The sequence below is a fragment of the Saimiri boliviensis genome, chromosome 9 (assembly GCF_048565385.1).
Source record: "Saimiri boliviensis isolate mSaiBol1 chromosome 9, mSaiBol1.pri, whole genome shotgun sequence".
Classification (NCBI taxonomy): Eukaryota; Metazoa; Chordata; class Mammalia; order Primates; family Cebidae; genus Saimiri; species Saimiri boliviensis.
Genome location: NC_133457.1, coordinates 96,712,513 through 96,731,601, shown reverse-complemented (window position 1 = coordinate 96,731,601; position 19,089 = coordinate 96,712,513). Strand labels below are relative to the sequence as shown.

Below are 19,089 nucleotides of genomic sequence, written 5' to 3'. Positions count from 1 at the left end.
GAATGCAATGGCGCGATCTCGGCTCACCGCAACCTCCGCCTCCTGGGTTCAGGCAATTCTCCTGCCTCAGCCTCCTGAGTAGCTGGGATTATAGGCACGCGCCACCATGCCCAGCTAATTTTTTTTTGTATTTTTAGTAGAGATGGGGTTTCACCATGTTGACCAGGTTGGTCTCGATCTCTCGACCTTGTGATCCACCCGCCTCGGCCTCCCAAAGTGCTGGGATTACAGGCTTGAGCCACCGCGCCCGGCCTGAAGTATTCCTATAAATGCACCAATGTAGATCAAGCTCAGAAATGATAGGAAAAGCAGCAAATCAGAAAAAATACATCCAGTATGATTTCACTGACATAAAAATATATTTTAAAGCATGAAAAAATATTATTTAGGACTTCAGTAATACATGTGGGTTAAAAGCAAAAGAATCATTAATATGAAAATCTGAACAGAGGTTACCTAAAGCAGTGAGGGAAAGGAAAATGCTCAGACATGCCAAAGGTTTCTACTGGAAGGGTGACGAAAATAATAAAATAGAGTGTAAAGGATGTTCTGTTTGACTGACGATGGCTGGATATGGGGGTGTACAATGTATTTTTTAGCTATTATTATTTAAACAACATAAAATTTGTATATATGCATTTTAAAATAAATTATATATTTCATAACAAAAATAGTAAAAACAATACACTCCCACAGTAAAAAGATACATGCCCAGGTCTTACAGGCATAATCCACCAAAAAGAATGAATAATCATTATTATAAAGAGACCACTACAGATAATCAAGAGGAAAAACAGCACAGCTTGCTTTGATAACAAAACTGGACAAGGTCTGAAATAAGAATATAACACTTATACAGACATAAAAATTCTAAATAATTTATAATCTAAATCCAGCAATGTAATATTTAAAAAGAAAATTATGTTGAAGTACCATTTATCCTAGGAATGCAAGGAAGCTTGAGCACTGGAAAAAAAAAATCTATTAACATAACTCACTATATTACATTTTTTAAAAAAATATATTCCTTTATCTAAAGGAATAAAAAATTTGGCCAGGCATGGTGGTTCACGGCTATAATCCCAGCACTTTGGAAGGTTGAGGAGGACAGATCACCTGAGGTTAGGAGTTCGAGACCAGCCTGGCCAACAAAGTGAAACCCCATCTCTACTAAAAAAAAAACTCATCTCTACTAAAAACCAGGCATGGTGGCGCATGCCTGCAGTCCAAGCTACTCGGGATGCCAAGACAGGAGAATTGCTTGAGCCTGGAAGACAAAGGTTGCAGTGAGCCAAGATCATGCCACAATCTTTAGTGTTGAGAAGGGTGGCAAGAATGGAAACAAAGAGACCAGTTAGGAAGCTACTAAAATAACCTAAGAGACGAAGATGGCTTAAACCACTCTGGTGGCAGAGGGAGTGATAAAATGAGACACATTCTGAAAGCAGAGCCAATAGGATTTATTGATGATTACATGTGCCAGGAGAGCAAAAGGGGTGACTCCAAGGTTTCTGATTTAAGAAACTTTAAAAATGGAGTTCTCATTAATTTACACAGGCAACACAGGGTGGAACAGGTTGGTTTTGCACATATTAATTCTGAGATGCCATTAGATATCTGAATAGAGACATTGAGACGGTAACTTAATATATGAATCTGATGTTCAAAAAAGGAATATCCAGGATGGGGATATAACTTGGAAGTCATCAATGACAGAGAAACAAATGGACAAAGAGAAAAGTTAGCAAAGCAAAGAAGATGAGATCTAAGTGTTGCAGAGGGAGATGCTGAAAAGAACCAAGCAGATTCATCTCCTGAACTGCAGACAGGCTAAGAACTTAAAACAAACAAGGATGCAGTATGGAGTGGAAAACATGGGGATTATTAAAAGTGTGCATTAGGAGGTAAGACACCCTTACTTCAGAACCATACATCAAAGTAAAAAGCACCTCCCCACTTCTGTAAAAGACAAGAGAAGCCACAAAACCACAATGCACTCAATTCACCAGTAGTATTTAAGAGCCCAACTCTCAAGCATCACACCTCAATCAAGGATCAGCAGATATCTCAGTAGGCTATGATGTGAAAGAAACAGGGCATGACAAACAGAAAAGCCTGGGCTGTATACTATATATATAATATTTACATTTTTATTTATATATTTATTTATTTTTTGAGATAGGGTCTTGCTCTGTCACCAAGGCTGGATGGAGAACAGTGGCACGATCTCAGCTCACTGAAACCTCTGTCTCCCAGGTTCCAGTGATTCTCGTGCCTCAGCCTCCTGAGTAACTGGGATTACAGGTGTGCACCACCATGCCCAGTTAATTTTTTTTTTTTTTTTTTTTTTTTTAGTAGAGGAGGTTTCACCATGTTGGCCAGGCTGGTCTCCAACTCCTGACCTCAAGTGATCCTCCCACCTCAGACTCTCAAAGTGCTGGGATTACATGCGTGAGCCACTGCACCTGGCCTAAATTTTTCATCTGTATTATGAAATGTTCCTAACTAAACTTAAATACTGACAGTATCAGAACAAATTGCTAATTACTCACCAGCCAGAAAAATTGTAAAATCATTTCCCAGACCTGAGACACATAGTCTCTAGACCTAATAGCACAAGGGGTGAGAAAAGACCCACATACCAAGGTACATAACCGTGGAAAAAAGATCCTAAAAGCTTTCAGGGAGAGGCAGCAAAAAAAAAAAAAAAAAAAAAGCGGGGGAGGGAGGGAAGGGAGGAGAGAGAGAGAGAAAGAGAGAGAGTAGGGAGGGGGAGCGGGGGGAGGGGGAAGAGGGGAGGGGGAAGAGGGGAGAGGGGGGAGGGGGAAGAGGGGAGGGGAAGAGGGGAGGGAGGGAGAGGGGGGAGAGGGGGGAGAGGGGGGAGAGGGGAGAGGGGAGAGGGGAGAGGGGAGAGGGAAGAGGGGAGAGGGGAGAGGGGAGAGGGGAGAGGGGAGAGGGGAGAGGGGAGAGGGGAGAGGGGAGAGAGGGGAGGGGGGGGAGAGAGAGAGAGAGAGAGAGAGAGAGAGGTCATACACAAAAGATCAGGAATCAATATGGCATTTGATTTCTATTTCAGAAGTAACAGCAGGCAAGGTGCACTGGCTCTCATCTGTAATCCCAGCACTTTGGAATGCCAAGGCTGGAGGATCACTTGAGGCCAGGAGTTTGAGACCGGCCTGGTCAACATGACAAAACACCGTCTCTACTAACTATACAATAAATAGCTAGGCATGGTGACGTATGCCTGCAATCCCAGCTATTCAGGAGACTAAGGCATGAGAATTGCTTAAACTCGAGAGGTGAAGGTTGCAGTAAGCCAAGATCGTGCCACTGCACTCCAGCTTGGGCAACAGAGCAAGACTCTGTTTCAAAAAAAAAAAGTAACCCCAAACATGACTTTTTTCTTCTGAGGAAAAACAAAAAACAAAAAAAACCGTACACTTTGGAGGTTTTCAAACATTCCATTCCATGAAAAAAAGATCTTGCTATACATTCTATACTACACATTTCCACTGTGACACTAAAAATTACTATCGTAAACCAATTCAACTGTTGGCATTGAGAACTGTTGCCACAGCACATCCTTCTATGTGTTTTTCCACTGCCTTTATTCCACAAACATTTATTGAATACCTGCCATAAGAGCTGCTAGAGATATAACCAAGAACAAAATAATACAGGTTCTCTGCCCCTAAGGCCCAGTCAGGAGAGACATATCAAACAATCACCCAAATAATTCTAAATTTGTGATAACAAGTAAGGTTTGGGCACAGGAAAATCCAATTTAGAGATAAGAGAAGGATCCTCTTAAGAACTGAGGTTAAATTGTCAGTTCCTGAAAACTGGCCAGGAAAAAGTAGAGGAGAAAAGAGTTCAAAATGGGAAATCCTGAAAGTGGAAAAAGCTTAAAGAATTCAAATTACTGAAACAAGGGCAGTATGGTCAAACAAGGTTTGGATTTTTCTGCAACTGCCATGGGAAACCACTGATGATGTGTCATAATTAAATCATGTTTTTGAAAAAAATCCCTCTGGCCACTGAGTGGATTACAAAGGAGCAAGGCACTGGATCATAAGGGGGCGAAGTGAAAGTAAGTAGACCAGACAGAAGCTATTTCAGTATCCAGCATAGGAGGATAATTTAGGATAGGGTGGTGGCAATGGAAATGAAGACTTAAAAAAAAAAAAAAAAAAAGACTTAAAAAAAAAAAAAAAAAAAAGTTCAAGTTTTAGAAGAATTGTCAGACAGATAATTTTCCAAAGAAAACCAGCATGAAGAGTCCTCTGCATTTCAAAAGAGAAGAGTAAAACAAAATAATTAGCTAATACTTTTTTTTTTTTTGAGACTGAGTTTCATTCTTGCTGCCCAGGCCGGAGTGCAATGGTGCAGTCTCGGGTCACTGCAGCCTCCACCTCCCAGGTTCAAGAGATTCTCCTGCCTCAGCCTCCCGAGCAGCTGGGATTATAGGCATGCACCACCATGCTAATTTTGTATTTTTATTTTTTTTTTATTTTTTATTTTTTTTTGAGACGGAGTTTCGCTCTTGTTACCCAGGCTGGAGTGCAATGGCACGATCTCGGCTCACCGCAACCTCCGCCTCCTGGGTTCAGGCAATTCTCCTGCCTCAGCCTCCTAGTAGCTGGGATTACAGGCATGTGCCACCATGCCCAGCTAATTTTTTTTGTATTTTAGTAGAGACGGGGTTTCACCATGTTGACCAGGATGGTCTCGATCTCTTGACCTCGTGATCCACCCGCCTCGGCCTCCCAAAGTGCTGGGATTACAGGCTTGAGCCACCGCGCCCGGCCTAATTTTGTATTTTTAATAGAGACAGTTTCTCCATGTTGGTCAGGCTGGTCTTGAACTCCCGACCTCAGGTGATCCTCCTGCCTCGGCCTCCCAAAGTGCTGGGATTACAAGCATGAACCATTGCACTCAGCCTTTAGCTAATACTTTTAAGAAGTATCATACAATCAAAGCCAATTTAGCACCAATGCATCAAAAAAGCATCATTCAGAAGAAATTATATATTTTGCTCACTACTCACTTCTCTCATGACGTACAAATTGAGCTATTCCTCCAGAACCTTGAGCATGCTTCTCAAACATTTGAGAAGTGACTCATTTAGTTGAAGCTTCAAAGTTCCTAACCTGTCCTCTCTGTATTAAAAACAAATCTCAAATAACCAAGTGTTACTTTGTACAAATTATTTAAACTCTCTCAGGCAATTTCCTCATTAGTACAGGACGCAGAAACTATTTATCCTTCAAAAGGACCAACATAAGGAGTATAATGCCTGTCTGGAATACAGTTAGCACTCAAACATCAGGTTCCATCTTTTCTTCCAGATTTAGCTAAGGTAGAAGCAACTTTCTTAGACTAAAATTCTTCAACTAACTCTCCCCAAAAGCCTGATCTGAAGTATTGAGAGCAAATGCAGTTTTCACAATGGCTGACCCAAAGAAAAATTTATTTTTTTCAAATACAGTCCCAAGGAAGTCTAGAGTATGTACAATATTCTCATTTTCCCAGAACTCTTGTGCTTTAAAAATTACGCTTAAGCCGGGCGCGGTGGCTCAAGCCTGTAATCCCAGCACTTTGGGAGGCCGAGGCGGGTAGATCACGAGGTCGAGAGATCGAGACCATCCTGGTCAACATGGTGAAACCCCGTCTCTACTAAAGATACAAAAAATTAGCTGGGCATGGTGGCACGTGCCTGTAATCCCAGCTACTCAGGAGGCTGAGGCAGGAGAATTGCCTGAGCCCAGGAGGCGGAGGTTGCGGTGAGCCGAGATCGCGCCATTGCACTCCAGCCTGGGTAACAAGAGCGAAACTCCGTCTCCAAAAAAAAAAAAAAAAAAAAAAAAAAATTACACTTAATAGAAACACTTATAACCTTCTTGTTTATAAAAATACATCCCTTGTCAGGCACGGTGGTTACCGCTTGTAATCCCAGCACTTTGGGAGGCCGAGGTAAGTGGATCACCTGAGGTTGGGAGTATGAGACCAGCCTGGCCAAGATGGAGAAACCCTGTCTCTACAAAAAATACAAAATTAGTTGGGCATGATAGTGCATGCCTGTAGTCCCAGCTACCTGGAAGGCTGAGACAGGAGAATCACCTGAACCTCAGAGGCAGAGGTTGTGGTGAGCCAAGATTGCACCATTGCACTCCAGCCTAGGCTACAAGAGCAAAACTCTTCTCAACAACAACAACAACAACAACAACAACAACAAAAATCCCTTTAGCACCTCTAAAGTTAGCATCCTGCCCACTCCGATAGGCTACCACACAATCATCCCAGTGGTGGCACTTTTCAAACCACTGCTACTTGACCGTTACCATCTCATTCTCATAGGGCTCTGAACTTCAGGAGGTGGAAAGCCAAAAGGCAGTGCATCCCTTGGGCATAACACCAGACTCTGACCCGCTTTTAAGTTCTCTCTTCTCCCAGAGCTGGCTAGGAATACTGACAATGAAATACCCCTTCTTTTGAAGATAAATCCACATGTCCTTTGGGAATCAGTCAAATAATGAACCTTTTACCAAATGAGGGGTCAAAGCCGCCCTCAAAACCAGATTGCTGGCTGGACATGGTAGCTCATACCTGTAATCCTAACACTTCGGGAGGCTGAGGCAGGTGAATCACTTGGAGTCAGGAGTTTAAGAACACCCTGGCCAATATGGCGAAACCCCGTCTCTACCTAAAATATGAAAAGTAGCCAGGTGTTGTGGCACATGCCTGAAACCCAGCAACTCAGGAGGCTGAGGCAGGAGAATCACTTGAACCCAGGAGGTGGAGGTTGCAGTGGGCCAACGTCATGCCACTGCACTTCTGCCGGGGTGGCACAGCAAGATTCTGTCTTAAAAAAAAAAAAAAACCCAGATCGCTGCTACAACTGACCGAAGTAAATGGTACTGTTCTACTAACTGAGCTTTATGAGCAGACCTCCTACAATGCACAGTGTAACAGGGTTTGCAATAAAACAGGCAGCCTTCTGTAAATAGCAATTGCGTCACAAAATAGGAAAGAAAAATATCCACAGCTGACTTACTTTTCACACACAACAATCTAAAAAGGCTAGAACAGAGTACCACAAGGTCTGTACTGATTTTTAGCCCAAGAGATTTTCCACAGAGCTTTGGGATGCAGGAAAGATGTCTTAGATCAGGATGTCAGACAGTGAGGGTGAAGCCCACAAGAGATGGAGAAACTGAGCTCTCATGCTTGCTTCAAGTTTCAGGGTCATCAATTTATATTCTACAGTTCCCTTTCATGGCATACTAGGATTTTACACTGTAAGTTTTTAAACAACCAATGATACCTCTTCAATATTGGAGACAAGTGAAGATATCCAAGTAATACATGAGGTGCTATGCTGTACCTAAGTCCCTGATTCCTATTCCAGTGCTCTTAGCACCAACATATACCACTCAATCTAGCACAGAAAAGAAAGCCAACAACTAGAAATGCCAATATAATGGAGAGTGCAAAAACTCAAGCCGTAAGAAACAGGTTCACATTTAAGGATATTAAAGGCTACTTTCACTTAACAAGAACTTTCACCGAAGACAATATAACTGACATTTAGAGAAATACCAAGGAACTTACAAGATCCTTCAAAAGATGAAGTGGCCAAAGGTCAAAAAACCAAGAGAAAAACTTTATTCTAAATTGGCATAATGAAAAGAAATTAAATCAAAGACTGGGTTCTGGGCTCTAATGCCGACTCACCCATATGCAATTATCATATAGATGTATGGTATAAATCATTTCATCTGTCAGAAGTTTAGTTTTCTATCTGTAAAATGTAAATGAGTTAGGTAACTTGAGAGCTCCTTCCTCACTAAAATTCTAGGATTCTAAGCATTAAAAATCACACATACTTGATACGATTCACACAGACTACATAAGTTACTATCTAAAATGTTGCTCACCATTCATTCGTAAATAAATGCAATTTTTTTTCTTTTTCTTCCCCTCGCATTTTTTTTTTTTTTTTTTTTTTAAACACAGGGTCTTACTCTGTTGCCCAGGCTGGAGTGTACTGGCACAATCACAGCTTCCTGCAGCCTCAACTTCCCAGGCTCAAGCAATCCTCCCATCTCAGCCTCCCTAGTAGCTGGGACCACAGGCATCCACCACCATGCCTGGCTAATTTTTTTTGTTTGTTTTTGCAGAGACAAGGTCTCCATATGTTTCCCAGGCTGGTCTTAAACTCCTGAGCTCAAGTAATTTCCCCCTGATTCAGTCTCCCAAAATGCTGGGATTATGGACATGAGACACTCTGACTGGTCTCTTTTTCTTAACAAGATGATCAAAGTTCAAAACTTTAAAAGGAATAATATATCTAATAAACACATAAAATGTTTAAACTGTTCCTAAGGGTTCGGTTTCTTCCTTCAGCAATTAAAAAAAAAAAAAAAAAAAGATTATGGTCACAGCCTGGGAAAAAAAGGTTTATTTCTAACGTCAGCAGATTCTTCCACAGAGTTATGTGGAACTGCTCTAAAGAAGGCAAGAAGCCAGGCATGGTAGCTCATGCCTGTAAGCCCAGCACTTTGGGAGGCCAACGCAGGCAGATCACCTAAGGATGAGAGTTGGAGACCAGGAGACCAGCCTGACCAACATGGAGAAACCCCATCTCTATTTAAAAAAAAAAAAAAAAATTAGCCAGGCGTGGTGGCGTATGCCTATAATCCCAACTACTCGGGAGGCTGAGGCAGGAGAATCACTTAACCTGGGAGGCAGAGGTTGTGGTGAGCTGAAATCACACCATTGCACTCCAGCCTGGGCAACAAAAGCAAAACTCCATCTCAAAAAAAAAAAAAAAAAAAAAAAAAAAAAGGATTCTTCAAAGTTAACTTGCCGAGCAGAAGAAAAAATAAGCTAAAACAAAAGCATATTCTATAATAAAAAACAATATAAAAGCAAGGTGAGATACAAGGAGAATTAACTGGTTTAAGATTTTGGTAAGAGGCCAAGCGCAATGTCTCACACCTATAATCCCAGCACTTTGGGAGGCTGAGGCAGGCGGATGACTTGAGCCCAAGAGTTTGAGAGTATTCTGGGGAGAACAGAGTAAGACCTCATCTCTACAAAGAAAAAAATTAGCCAGGCATGGTGGCACACACCTGTGGTCCCAGCTACTCAGGAGGCTGAGGCAGGAGGATCATTTGGGCCCAAGAAGTCAAGGCTGCAGTAAGCCACGATGGCACCACTGCATTCAGCCTAAGTGACAGAGGGAAACCTTGTCTCAAAAACAAACAGAAAAGGACTTGGATAATGTTCTGTTCTACTACTTCTATTACTGAAGTCAACATTTTTGGTTGCATTCAGCCAATATTTATTAGTATCTATTACGTGCAAGAAAGTATCACAGAATTTTCCAAGTAGATGAGCTAGCACATGCAAGGGACCTAAAGTGTACCCAAAATTGGGATGTCTGAGAAATAGGCTGAAGGCCAGGATGGCTGAAACACAATGAATGACCAATTAGAAAGTGCTAGGAAAACCGTTCAAGAAGTAGGCAAGGGCTAAGCAGAAAAGTGACTTGATCCGACTTGCATATTTAAAAAAAACAACTTTGCTTGCTAGGCACCTATGAAAAGTCAAAAGTGTCTTTCAATGATAAGCTCCATGATTTTATTGTATCTAAATCTAGGCTTGCTGCAGTAATTCTTTTCTTGGTATTTAATGGTAAGCAAATCATTTTGGATTTTTTGTTTCTTTGTTGAAACAGGGTCTTAGTCAGTCGCCCAGAATAGAGCGCAGTGGCTTGATCTCAGCTGCAGCCTCAACCTCCCAGGCTCAAGCAATCCTCTCACCTCAGCTTCCCCAGTACCTGCAACTACAGCTGTGGGCTACCACACTCAGCTAATTTTGTTTGTTTTCTGTAGAGACAAAGTCTCACTATGTTGCCTAAACTGGTCTCGAATTCCTGGGCTCAAGTGATTCTCCCACCTTGGCCTCTCAAAGTGCTGGACTTGTAAGACACCACACCTAGTGACAATTCATCTGCAATTTGCTATTAAGTGTGGAATTGTACACAAAAATTTTAATTGTAATTATTTAAACAACACTGTAAAAATGCAGTAATTATCTCACTCTCTTCCTCCATTGCTTTTTCCTTTTTTGCAAACTACAGATATAAATGGAAGATACTTTAAACGTAGTCATCTATTTCTTTACTTTTTTTTTTTTTTTTTTTTTTTTGAGACAGTCTCACTCTTGTCGCCGAGGCTGGAGTGCAGTGGTACAATCTCGGCTCATTGCAACCTCCGCCTCCCAAGTTCAACAGATTCTCCTGCCTCAGCCTCCTGGGTAGCTGGAATTATAGGGGCATGTCATCACACCCAGCTGTTTTTTTTTTTTTTTGGATTTTTAGTAGAGACAGGGTTTCACAATGTTGGCCAGGCTGGTCTCAAAATCCTGACCTCAAGTGATTTGCCCACCTCAGACTCCCAAAGTGCTGGGATTATAGGCACGAGCTACCGAGCCCAGACATGTATTTCTTTTATTAAGTTTTTTTATACTTTTAAAAAATAGCCTAAACAAGAAAAGGGTTCAACTGAACTTGCTAACTGAAAAAAGACCCCAATGCTGAACCCTGTATCACCACATGAAGTATAATTATAAGTACAAATAGCCATAAGTGACATCTTATGTAACAGCAAAAGTAAATAATATTAACCATGCAAGGTGGCTCACATCTATAATCCCGACACTTTGGGAGGCCAAGGCAGGCACCACATGAAGTCAGGACCATTCAAGACCAGCCTGATCATCATAGCAAAACCCTGTCTCTACTAAAAAAAACAATTAACTGGGCATGGTGGCCTGAACCTATAATTCCAGCTACTTGGGAGGCTGAGGCAGGAGAATCACTTGAACCCAGAAGGCAGAGGTTGCAGTGAGCCAAAATTATTGCACTACTGCTCTCTAGCCTGGGTGACAGAGGAAGACTCCATCACCATTTATGAACGCTTTGTGTGTGTGTGTGTGTGTGTGTGTGTGTGTGTGTGTGAGAGAGAGAGAGAGAGAGAGAGAGAGAGACAGAGACAGACAGACAGACTGAGACTCTCACTCTGTTGCTGAGGGTGGAGTGTAGTGGTGCGATCTTGGCTCAATGCAACCTGCACCTCTTGCGTTCAAGTGATTTTCCTGCCTCAGCCTCTGGAGAAGCTGGGATTACAGGTGGCTTTTACATTTTAGTTGAGACAGGGATTTGCCATCTTAGCCACGCTGGTCTCAAACTCCTGACCTCAGGTGATCTCTGCCCACCTCAGCCTACCAAAGTACTAGGATTACAGGCGTGAGCCAACGAGCCTGGCCTATTTAACTATATTTAGTTGAGTTTTTTTTTTTTTTTTTTTAGACAGGGTAAGCATGAGCCACCATGTCAGGCCGGGACCCTATTTAAACTCAGCAAAGAAACAACAGCCATAACACAAAACCATGGTACTTCGTCATGAAAGTCCTAAGAATGCATAACACTATAAAGGAGTTCACAGTGATCTTATCACAACAGGAAATCCCAAGTGTAAAAAACAATACAAATCCCATCTCTAACCAGGCAACAATCAACACTGACAGAAGACTTCAAGAAAGAAAAAATTCAAATCAAGAACCCAAAGTAGAAATAAATTGCACCTATCCCACCACTGAGGATTAGCTCCAAGTACTGATGTAAGCATCTATATATAAAATGTCAAGTGTACAGGCCGAGCATCCCTAATCCAAAAATCCAAGAAGCTCCAAAATCTGAAATCTTTGGAGTGCCAACCTGACACCAAAAATGGAAATTTCCACACCTGACCTCATGTGATGGGTTGCCATCAAAACACAACAACAGAAAATCAAACACCGCATGTTCTCACTCATAGGTGGGTGCTGAACAATGAGAACACATGGACACAGGGAGGGGAGCATCACACACTGGGTCTGTTGGAAGGGAAACGAGAGGGACAGCAAGGGGTGGGGAGTTGGGGAAGAGATAGCATGGGGAGGAAATGCCAGATATAGGTGATGGGGAGGAAGGCAGCAAATCACACTGCCACGTGTGTACCTATGCAACAATCCTGTATGTTCTTCACATGTACCCCAAAACCTAAAATGCAATAAATAAATAAAAATAAATACAAAGGCTGGGTACGGTGGCTCATGCCTATAATCCTAGCACTTTGGGAATTCAAGGTGGGTAGACAGCTTGAGCCCTGGAGGTCAAGACCAGGCTGGGCAACATGACAAAACCCCATTTCTATAAAAAAATACCACAAAAATTACTGAGACATGGTGCCTTGCACCTGTAGTCCCAACTACTTGGGAGGCTAAAGTAGGAGGATCATTTGAGCCCAGGCAGCTAAGGTTGCAGTGAGCTGATGTAGGGAACGCTCCCCGCTATCCAGGTTGGAACCCTCTTGCTGGACAAGAGTTCCTGGCAGACGTGCCCCCAGAAAGCTGAAATTATCCCACTGCACTCCAGCCTGGGAGACAGAGTAAGATTCTGTCTCTAAACCCCCGACCCCCACCGCACACAGTCAAGACTTTGTTTTGAGGTCAGGAGCAGTGGCTCATGCCTGTAATCCCAGCATCCTGGGAGGCTGAGGCGGGCAGATCACTTGAGGTCAGGAGTTTGAGACCAGCCTGGCCAACATGGTAAAGCTCCATCTCTACTAAAAATACAAAATACTAGCAGGGCGGCTCATCTACTTGAGAGTCTGAGGTAAGAGAATTGCTTGGACCTGGGAGGCGGAGGTTGCAGTGAGCCAAGATTGCGCCATTGCACTCCCGTCTGGATGACAGACTGAGAGTCCATCTCAAAAAAAAAAAAAAGCTTTGCTTCATGCATATAAGGTAAATATGAAACACAAATGAATTCTGTGTTTAGACTTGGGCCCCATCCTCAAGATATCTTATTACGTATGTGGCAAATATGAAAAATTCCCAAATCCAAAACACTTCAGGTCCCGAGCATTTCAGATAAAGGATACTCAACCTGTACCACCACATTACCCAGAAAAACTTCTGTAAGAGAAGAAACCCTGTGTCATGCCCCAAAAAACTCCAGCAAACCAGTAAACCTTTTGTAATCATAGTTAAGTCCATACAAATGTTTCCAGAACTGAAAAATGAAAAAATTGCAATTATTTTCATATAAATAGTAAAAGCACATAGGTAAAATACAATTCTGACCAGGCACGTGTCTCACACCTGTAATCCCAACACTTTGGGAGGCCAAGATGGGTGAATCACCTGAAGTCAGGAGTTCGAGACCAACCTGGCGAACATGGTGAAACCCTGTCTCTACTAAAAATATAAAAACTTAGCCAGGCATGGTGACATGCACCTGTAATCCCACCTACTCAGGAGGCTGAGGCAGGAGAACCACTTGAATCCAGCAGGCAGGGGTTGCAGTGGGCTGAGACTGCACCATTGCACTCCAGCCTAGGTAACAAGAGTGAAACTTAGTTTCCCCAAAAAATAATAAATATATACATGTAAATCCTGACCCCAATGCCCCACCAGATGAGATTTCCAAGTAGGGAAAAGAAAAAACTAACAAGCCATTATGCACACAAGCTTTTCCTTAACATGTAAGGGAAAAGAGGCAAAGAAAATGCCACAAGATTTCAAAGGTGTCACTACTACCTTTAAAAGGAAAACTGAGAAAAATAACTGGTATCTTCCTGTCCATTATCACAGGCAAGACACTAACCAAACTAGCCCTTGGTCAACCAGTATGCAAAACTTCCCACCACTATCAGCCTTTGCTGCTGCATCCTCTGGACAACCTGGAACAGTAGACGTGACTAGGCAGTAAAACACAGGAATCTGGAAATAACCAAGATTTCCACATTTCTATTAGTCCTTTAAAAATGTACTTAATTGCTAGGCATAGTGGCTTACACCTATAATCCCAGCACTTGGGGAGGCCAAGGTGGGAAGATTGCTTTGAGTCCAGGAGTTCGAGATCAACCTGGGCAACAGGACAAAACCCAATCTCTACTAAAAATATAAAAATTAGCTGGGCGTGGTGTCAAGCACATCTAATTCCAGCTACTCAGGAGGCTGAGGCACAAGAATACTTGAGCCCAGGAGGCGGAGGGTGCAGTAAACTGTGATGATGCCACTGCACTCTAGCCTGGGCCATGGAGCCAGACCCTGTCTCCAAAAAAACAAACAACAAATTCGACCTAATTTTCTTTTTTTTTTTTTTTTTTTTGAGACGGAGTTTCGCTCTTGTTACCCAGGCTGGAGTGCAATGGCGCGATCTCGGCTCACCGCAACCTCCGCCTCCTGGGTTCAGGCAATTCTCCTGCCTCAGCCTCCTGAGTAGCTGGGATTACAGGCACACGCCACCATGCCCAGCTAATTTTTTTGTATTTTTAGTAGAGACGGGGTTTCACTATGTTGACCAGAATGGTCTCGATCTCTTGACCTCGTGATCCACCCGCCTCGGCCTCCCAAAGTGCTGGGATTACAGGCTTGAGCCACCGTGCCCGGCTCGACCTAATTTTCTATATAACACCTAGTCTGAATTGTTCAAAAATATCATGATTGCATACAGGATTTTAATCCACAAAGATTACTTTTGAAACTAGAGGAAAATTTGAATATGGACTATATATTATACACATTTGTATCAATGTTAAGTTTCTTGAGTGTGATAATGGCATTGCGGTTACATAGGAAAATGTCTTTGTTCTTTTTTTCTTTTGAGACTGAGTCTTGGTCTGTTGCCCAGGCTGAAGTCCCAGGCTGAAGTACAGTGACCCCATCTCAGCTTACTGCAGCCTCTGCCTCCTGGGTTCAAGTGATTCTCCTCCCCCAGCCTCCCAAGTAGCACGAATTACAGGCGCACACCACCACGCCCCACTAACTTTTTGTATTTTTAGTAGAGACAAAAGTTTCTCCTCTAACTCCTGACCTCAGGTGATCTGCCGGCCTTGGCCTCCCAAAGTGCTGGAATTGCAGGCGTGAGCCACCGCTAAAGGCCATGTCTTTGTGCTTAAGACGTACCATCTAAATTACTTAGAGGTGGCCGGGTACAGTGGCTCATGCCTGTAATCCTAGCACTTTGGAAGGACAAAGCAGATCTTTAGGTCAGGAGTTGGAGACCAGCCTAGCTAACATGGCAAAACCCCATCTCTGCTAAAAATACAAATATTAATCCGGTGTGGTGGCGCACACCAGTAATCCCAACTACTCAGAAGGCTGAAGCAAGAGAATTGCTTGAACCTGGGAGGCAGAGGTTGCAGTGAGCTGATATCCCACCACTGCACTCCAGCCTGAGCAACAGAGTGAAACTCCGTCTCAAAATAAAAAATAAAATACTTACAGGTGAAGGGCCATGTCTGTACTTGTTAACACCCTTCAAACAGTTTTTTTTTTTTTGAGATAGAGTCTCACTCTGTCGCCCAGGCTGGAGTGCAGCGGCACCATCTCGGCTCACTGCAACCTCTGCCTCCTGGGTTAAAGCGATTCTCCTGCCTCAGCCTCCTAAGTAGCTGGGATTAGAGGCCTGTGCCACCACACCTGGCTAAGTTTTCTATTTTTAGTACAGACAGGGTTTCACCATGCTGGCCAGACTTGTTACAAACTCCTGACCTCATGTGATCCACCAACCTCGACCTCCCAAAGTACTGAGATTACAGGCATGAGCCACTGCGCCCAGCCCATCAAAATTATGAACAAGGATAGATGAGGTGGCTCATGCCTGTAATCCCAACATTTTAGGAGGCTGAGGTGGGCAGATCTGGAGTCCAAGAATTCAAGACCAGCCTTGGCAACACAGCAAGACTGTCTCTACCAAAAAAAAAAAATTAGTAGTATCTCTCATCAAATGTCAAAAGAATAATGAAGGCCAGGTGCGGTGGCTCACGCCTGTAATCCCAACACTTCGGGAGGCCCAGGCAGGCAGATCACAAGGTTAGGAGTTCAAGACCAGCCTAGCCAACATGGAAAAACCCCATCTCTACTAAAAATTAAAAAATTAGCTGGCCATGCTGGTGGACACCTGCAGTCCCAGCTGCTCAGAAGGCTGAGGTAGGAGAATCATCTGAACCTAGGAGGTGGAGATTGCAGTGAACCAAGATTGCGCCACTGCACTCCAGCCTGGGTGACAGAGCAAGACTCTGTCTCAGAAAATAAAAATAATAATTAAGTACCAAAATGTAGCCATTATTCACTAAATTCATTCATTAAATATATATTTATTGAAAGCAACTATGTACCTAGTGCTGTGGATAATGAATAAAATATAGACTCTGCCCTTAAGGAGTTAACAGTCTAACTAGAGGAACCAACCAAGCAAACCATTAATCCATTAAAGAGTACAATGTGAATCAGAGAAGTGATGCTTGTGGATGTAAAAGTCCAATGAACTAGATACTATCAAGCATAAGCAACAGAAAGCCAAAGGCAGATGAGATGAGGTATTGAGCAAATCTTCACTTAGCACATCCCAGACAAGCTGCAGACTAACAGACCACTCCCAAGCTTACAGCAGGTTCATACAATGGTGTTTATTCAAAGATATATTAAAATTAAAATTAAGGGGCCTGGTGCGGTGGCTCACGCCTGTAAAATTAAGATGAAGAAATATAATTCAGTTCACACATTAAGCATGTACTATGCCAAGAATTCTGCCCAGAGCCAAATTACAAACAGAAATAAAACCAGTTTCTACCCTTAAGGTACTCACAGAAAAAAGCAATTGTCCTTCATTTTAAAAATAGAATATAACATTAACAGGCATATTTGTAATAAACATATAATATGTATTAATTATAACTATATATAATTACAGTATATGTAACAATACCCTACATAACAGAGGGCCAGGTATGGTTGCTCACACCTGTAATCCCAGTGCTTTGTGAAGCTGTGGTAGGAAGATCACTTGAGGCCAGGAGTTTGAGATCAGTTTAATCAACATAACAAGACTTCATCTCTACAAGAAAATTTAAAAATTAGCCAGGGTGGTGGTGTACGCTACTAGGGAGGCTGAAGTGGGACTAATGCTCTAGCCCAGGAGTTCAAGGCTACAGCAAGCTATGATTATACCACTGCACTCCAGCTGTGGACAACAGAGTGAGACCCTGTTCCTAAAAATGAAACTATTAAATTAAAAAATAATAAGCCAGGTGCAGTGGCTCGTGTCTGTAATCCTGGCACTTTGGGAGGCCAAGGCAAGTGCATCACTTGACTCCAGGAGTTTGAGACCAACCTGAGCAACATGGCAAAACTTCTCCACAAAAAATTAGCCAGGCATGGTGGTATGTAGTCCCAGCTACTCAGAAAGTTGAGATGGGAGGATCACTTGAGGCTCAGAGGTCAAGGCTACAGTGACCCGTAATAATGCTAGAACTACAGGCACATACTACCACTGCACTCCAACCCAGGTGACAAACAAGAGCCTATCTCAAAAAATATGTAATAATATTAATAAAAAAGTGCCATTAACAGACAATTAAGGATGATGAACCTCAGAACATCATAAAGGCTATCATTTATTAAGGACTGACTGTGCCAGGAATGCACTTTCCACCAAAAAGAGGTTAAATCCATCCCAGGTTACAAAGTTGCATTTTTATTTTGAGACAGGATCTTGCTATATGGCCCAGGCTGGAGAGCAGTGGTGTTGATCCCAGCTCACGGCAGCCTCCATCTCAAGCTACCCTCAGAGCTCAAGCTGCCTCCTGCTCTGCCTCCTGAGTAGCTAAAACTACGAAAGCACACACCATCATGCAAGGCTTCCCCCCCGCCACCACCCCCCAAATAGATACAAGGTCTCACAGTCCTGAATTTAAGTAATCCTTTCGCCTTAGCCTCCCAAACTGCTGTGATTACAGGTGTCAGCGACCGCACCTGACCACAAAGCTAGGTTTTGGCTCTGTCTCTCCCAAGGTTTGATTACAAGAAAAGCACGCAAAACTGATAGGAAAAAGAAGACCAAGCTGTCGGATATAAAAACAACACAGAAAACAGCACAGACATCTGACCACAAGATAAACTTTATTTATATATAAAGACCAAGCTTTATGGCCTCATGCTATATAGCTGGTATTTGTTCAGATATTTATTTTAAATACAATCCATCAAGAAAACAAACTTAAAGGAAAAAGTGTATACTGACTGCTACAATTTATAAACACACTAAGAACGAAAGGGTCAGCATAAAATTTTCAGTTTCTCCAATGTCAACAAGTCATCTTATGTCTACATCAGGGGTCAGCAAAGTACAGCCCCAAATCAAATCTGGCCTGCAGCCTGTTTTCTTAAGTAAAACAAACATTTGTAAATAAAATAAATTATTTTTTATTGGAACACACTCATGTCCATTAATTTGGGTATGGCTGCTTTCCTACTAAAAGGGCAGACCTAAGTGGTTAAGACAAAAGCAGTATGGTCCACAAAACCAAAAACATTTTCTGGCCCTGTACAGAAAAAGTGTACAGAGCTCTGGTCTAAATGATTGCCATATATATCACAAACGGTGGAAAAATAATTACTTGTTCATTTAGCCCTATTTGAGCTTTATTATGAATTCTACCTAACTCCTCTTCCTTTGTAATTACTGCCACTTCCTAAATGTCAATGAGTTTTTGAATTTCCACAAACATGTTCACATTTCAGTTATTTTCCATATAGTAGGTCTTACTTCAGTTGTCCGGTAATTTATCCTTCACATCATTACTACAACAAAATCCTAATTAAGGCACATCTGTGGTTGGGCGCAGTAGCTCACGCTTGTAATCCCAGCACTTTGGGAGGCCAAGGTGGGCAGATCACGAGGTCGGGAGTTCAAAACCAGCTGGTCAACACAGTGAAACCCCATCTCTACTAAAAATACAAAAATTAGCTGGGCATGCACCTGTAATCCTAGCTACTCAGGAGGCTGAGGCAGAACTGCTTGAACCTGGGAGGTGAAGGGTGCAGTGAGCTGAGATCCCACCACTGCACTCTAGCCTGGGTGACATAGTGAGATGCCATGGGGGGGGGGGTGGCGAAGCAAAACATCTGCCATTATTCCCACACATACTTATCCTTCAATTTTGTACAATCTAGAAAGATACAGACAAGCAA

At 42.6% G+C, this 19,089-nt stretch overlaps 1 protein-coding gene across 4 annotated transcripts in view; it reads right to left on the bottom strand.

Annotated features, from left to right (window-relative positions):
* The window catches only part of ASXL1 (ASXL transcriptional regulator 1), an 83,588-nt gene that overhangs the window by 53,467 nt on the left and 11,032 nt on the right, over positions 1-19,089 (bottom strand). The window lies entirely within an intron of this gene.